General features: G+C 51.1%; 1 pseudogene; it reads right to left on the bottom strand.

The window, feature by feature from the left end:
- Positions 1-839: 839 nt before the first annotated feature.
- On the bottom strand, positions 840-4,591 carry LOC140613743 (uncharacterized; annotated as a pseudogene).
- Between the last annotated feature and the right edge of the window lie 945 nt (positions 4,592-5,536).

Below are 5,536 nucleotides of genomic sequence, written 5' to 3'. Positions count from 1 at the left end.
TACTGCCAGCTTTATCCTTTCTCAAGATTGTTTTAGCTATCCAGGGTCCATACAAATTTGTGGTTCCACATAAATTGTAACATTATTTGTCCTAGTTCTGTGAAAACTGCTGTTGGTATTTTGAAGGAGATTGTACTGAGTTTGCAGATTGCTTTGGGTAGTCTGGACACTGTAACAATATTAATTCTTCCAATGCATGAGCATGGAATATCTTTGCATTTCTTTGTGTCATCTCTGATTTCTTTCATCAATGTTTTATAGTTTGCCGAGTAGAAGTCTCTCGCCTCCTAGGTTAAGTTTATTCCTAGATATTTTATTCTTTTTGGTGCAATTATAAGTAAAATTGTTTTCTTAATTTCTCTTTCTGCTTTATTAATAGTGTTTAGAAATGCTATTGATTTCTGGGGGTTAAGTGCGTATCCTGAAGCTTTACTGAATTCATTTATCACTTCTAGTGGTTTTTCTGGTGGAGTTTTAGATTTTTTTCTTTTGCAAACACACGAGGGTTTATTTACAAGCTCGAGCTTGGGTCCAAGTATACCCGACACAGCGGAGCAGGGACTTGGACCCCGAGACTAAGACGCGTAGCAGCTTTATAGGGGCCAGTGGCCAATGGGATACACAGAAAGTTGCACAGTCATGTTGGTCCACACGCAGGTGGCCGATTGAATTACATCTTACCCTATAGTATCCACTTGAGCTGGTCTATTACTTTGGTCAGAATTGGCGCGCAGTTTTGGCGGGCACGAGGCGGGGTTACATTGTTATGGGCCGATTTCCGATTAGGGTGTGCCCAGCGGCTTGACTAGGGTGGGGCAGCACCTTAAGCAATAAGCAGGTCATGCGGGGGTCATACAGGAGGTGGCGGGTGTAGCACAAAATGGAATCAGTCCTGCTCTGCTTGTCCAGGGGTAGGGGATTTTTGTTAAATTTCCTGGGTCCCACATTCCCCCCTTTTTCAGAGGATCCTATGCAGGACCCAATCATGGGTCCAGGTTGCTCTCAGAGTGAGCCAGGGGGAATGATTAAACAAGGATTTGAACCAACCTTGTTGCTGTTCTCGCTCCCATTTATATTCCAGCAAAGAAGCAACATCCTACGTTTAAGGCAACACATAACCACCCCCCCACACCCTTTGTTGTAAGAGGACTAAGTCTAATCCCCTTCTATTTTGAAGGACAACCTCAGACTAGGGAGTCTTGGAGGTGGGAAATAAGTGAGAACGGTGCAGTCTTAGCTTTAGGGGATTATCCTTGTCCGGTTGGCTTTTCCATTCTGGAACAAAGTCCTTGAGAACGGCATGTGGGTCAGCTGGCCGGACGTGGGCATAGTGGACCCAGTGAGTAATCCTGTCGACCTTGAGAGCGGTGGGAGTGGTCAGGATCACGGTGTAAGGCCCTTCCAGCGAGGTTGAAGTGTCCGGTGTTGGTATGTCTGCACGTACACCCAGTCACCTGGCCGATATCGATGAGGGTCCGGGGGTGGCCCAGTCTCATAGAGGGCCCTCAGCTTAGGCCACACCTGCTCACGGGTTCATTGTAACATTTGGAGGAAGAAAAGAAGTTGGTGATCATCAAATTCAGCAAGCACCTCAGGTTTTAAATTGGGGATAACAGGTGGAGGAAGACCGAACATGATCTCGTAGGGAGTCAGTCCCATCTTATATGGGGAGTTCCTCACCCTATGTAGGGCGAAGGGGAGGAGAGTCATCCAGTCCCCGCCAGTCTCCAGGGCTAATTTAGTTAAGGTCTCCTTTATTTTTTATTTATTTTTTTTAATTTATTTTTTATTGGTGTTCAATTTACTAACATACAGAATAACCCCCAGTGCCCGTCACCCATTCACTCCCACCCCCCGCCCTCCTCCCCTTCTACCACCCCTTGTTCGTTTCCCAGGGTTAGCAGTCTTTACGTTCTGTCTAAGGTCTCCTTTAATGTTCTGTTCATCCCCTCTACCTGTCCTGAGCTCTGGGGCCTATATGTACAATGTCATTTCCAATCTGCCCCAAGTACTAGTGCCACTCCCCGTGTTATCTTAGAGACGAATCCTGGGCCGTTGTCTGACCCAATCTTAACAGGAAAACCATACCTCGGTGCGATGTCTTCCAGCAGTTTCTTGGTCACAGTCTGTGCCGTTTCATGTTTGGTGGGAAATGCCTCTGTCCATCCTGAAAAAGTATCTACAAACACTAATAAATACCTGTATCCGTATTTTCCAGGTTTTACCTCTGTGAAGTCCATTTCCCAGTAGGCTCCTGGGTGGTCCCCTCGGGTGCCCGGGTTAGATCCATGGCGGAGGCATTTGTTAATTGGCATGCATGGCAGCTTGCCACGATCTGTTCGATCTTTGCATGTCGTATGAGGTCTTCCATCTTCCTCGTTCCCATGTGAGGACTCCGATGCATTTTGGATAGGACTCGCCGACCAAGTTCCTCTGGCAGGATGATGCTGGAGTTCGCGGCCCTCCACCAGCCACGCAAGCACTGGGTCATAGGCAAGCGTTTGATCCAGTGTAAACCAGCATCAGTATAGTTGGGGGTGTCGGGTAGGGTCGGTGCCCCCAGATCAGGTCACGCGGTTGCTAAGACCTGGGTCACCAAAAGGGCTGCCTCCTTTGCTTTTAAATCGGCTCGCTGGTTTCCCCTGGCTACTGGCGTGTCTGCCTTTTGGTGCCCCGGACAGTGGATGATGGCCAGGGCCTTGGGCAGCCAGAGGGCCCTCAGGAGTTCAAGAATCTCCGTTTTGTTTTTAAGTCTTTCCCTCTGCTGTCAGGAGCCCCCTCTCCCTGTAAAGGGCTCCGTGGATGTGAGCGGTGGTGAAGACGTACCTGCTGTCGGTGTAGATGTTGATTCGTTTACCTTCCCCCATGGTCAGCACCTTGGCCAGTGCGGTCAGTTCTACCCGTTGAGCCGACTCCGTGGTTACAGCTGCCCCCGCATATCTGACTCCTTCTTGGACAAAACTGTTGCCGTCCATGTACCAGGTGGCGTCCGCATTCGGCAGTGGCTGGTCCTGGAGATCAGCTCTGATTCCATGCACCTGTGCCAAAATTTCTTGACAGTCATGCAGAGGGGGGTCCCAGTCTGGGTTAGGGAGTCGAGAGGCATGGGGTATTGGCGGACCCTGACAGGGTCTGCCCCTGGCTTTAGTTCTATGTATGTGGCCAGTCCGTGCGGCCCAGTTTCTGCCCACGCTTGGGGAATTCCTGCAGCCAACGGTCAATGTCAGTCATTGGCGCTGAGGGCATTTGGTAGAGACGATAGAGACGATATTCGTACCATATTCGTCATCTAAACTCAGGACAAGCACCTGAATAGGGTGCCCCTTCTTGTTTAGGACTTTTGCCCCTTCGGGGTGGAAGCAAATTTGTGCCCCCATCTTGGTGAGCAAATCCCGACCTAACAACGGGTAGGGACACTCAGGGATGACCATGAAGGAGTGGGATACCCGGCCCGTGCCGAGATCCACAGTTCTTCGGGTAGTCCGTGAGTATTGTTTGGTGCCCGTGGCCCCTTGCACCCATGAAGTTTTGTTTGCCAATTTCCCTTGGGGTTGTAATAAAACCGAATGTTGTGCCCCAGTGTCCACTAGGAATTCAACAGGTTGCCCCTCCACTTTAAGAGCTACCCTGGGCTCGGGGAGGGGTGCCAAACCCCGACTCCCCTAATCGGCCAGGTCCTCCATTTTCAAGATCTTGGCAGGGGCCTATAGTCTTTTGTTAGGGCAGCTTTCCACCCAGTGGCCCTCTTCTTTGCAATAAGCACATTGGTTTTTGTTCAGCTTAGGGCGCTCCCGATGGGGACCAGGGCCATCCTCCTTACCTGTCCCTGAAGCCAGCTTCTTGAGGTGCCTCCGTCTTTCCTGTGGGTCATCCATGGTTGTGGCCAGCAGGATCTTGGCCAGGTTTCGGGTCTGCCGGTCACTTAGTTTGGTTTGTTGTTCTTCCGGACTTTCTCTATTATTATAGACTCGTCCTGCTACTATCACTAAGTCCTGCAAGCTCTTCTCTCCCAGTCTCTCTACCCTTTGCAATTTCTTTTTAATGTCCAGAGTGGCCTGGTTAACAAAAGCCATGATAATTGCGGCCTTTGTTTCCGGGGCTTCTGGGTTCATAGGGGTGCGCTGCCTAAAAGCCTCTATGACTCCCTCTAAGAAGGCTGCTGGACTCTCATCCTTACCCTGCCTCACATCATAGACCTTGGCCAGATTGGTCGGCTTGTGCGTGGCAGCCTCGAGACCTGCCCCTACAGTCTGGCGGTGGACCCTGGGTCTCTCCTTACCTTCAGCCGAGTTGTAGTCCCAGGTGGGGCGGGATAAAGGGAAGGCAGCATTTATGAGGTCTGGGTTTTGAGTCGGCTGTCTGTCCTCTCCCAGGACAGACTTCTGGGCTTCCACCTGAATTCGTTCTCTCTCCTCGGTGGTGAAGAGAACCTGCAAGAGCTGTCGGCATCATCCCAAGTAGGCTGCTGGGTAAGGAGAACAGTATCTAAAAGCCCGATTAGATCTCTCGGATTATCAGAGAACTTTGCATTTTGGGTTTTCCGATTATGTAAATCACTGGTGGAGAACGGCCAATATAACATTAGCCCCATGGCGTGGAGAGGAAGGGCGGTGGAGTCTGCTGGCCCCGCATTCAGAGGTGGGGCCATCAGTAGGTCCGACCGCGTGTCCCCGCTGCTGGCCCGCGCACAGGGACTCCCTCATCAGGGAGGGGTGGCGCCCCTTCTGCAGCCCCCGATGCCTCCAATGGAGGGGCGGAAGGGAGGGGGTGCCCAGTAGGGTGGCGGGAGAATCAGGTCTTCTGGGGAGGAATCCTGGAAGACCGGGTAAAGGGGCGCTTGGGGCGTAGAGTCGGTCTCCTTCTCGGCTTTCCACAGGGCTAGAATCTCGGTGGGTCCTGCTTTGGGGGGTAAAAATGGTTTTAGCGAAAGAGGGGGATTCTCGATCATGTCCTGCCAGATCAGGATGTAGGGCACCTGGTCAGAGTGGCCATCCGGTTTGTCCCTGAAGATCACGGCCTTAACCTGTAAGACAATAGGTAGGTGGAAAGTTCCTTCTCGGGGCCATCCCACGTCAAAGGTTGGCCATTCTGATATGCAAGAAATTTGGAATCTCTCTCTCCGTATGTCTATGCTCAGAATACGAGCTCTTTCCCTAACATCCGAGAAGTGGGAGAGCATAAGAGACAGGGAGTGGTTTCTGTCTCCCCCGTTATGTCCCCAAGACACAGACAGTAAAGACAATGAACAAGGACACAACAACACAGACAAATGCAAAAAAAGTTAACAAGGACATAGTAACACAGACCAACGTTCCAGTGTGGCCGCAGAGACAAAACAGAAAGCAACCCCAAGGGCTGACAGTCAGACCTCCTTACAGATGAGGACCCCCATCCTCCTTACAGATGAGGACTCCTGTCCTCCTACAGATGAGGACCCCCGTCCTCCTTACAGATGAGGACTCCTGTCCTCCTACAGATGAGGACCCCCGTCCTCCTTACAGATGAGGACTCCTGTCCTCCTACAGATGAGGACCCC

Source organism: Canis lupus, chromosome 22, assembly GCF_048164855.1.
Source record: "Canis lupus baileyi chromosome 22, mCanLup2.hap1, whole genome shotgun sequence".
In the NCBI taxonomy this organism is placed as follows: Eukaryota; Metazoa; Chordata; class Mammalia; order Carnivora; family Canidae; genus Canis; species Canis lupus.
This window is presented reverse-complemented; position numbering and strand designations above follow the sequence as displayed.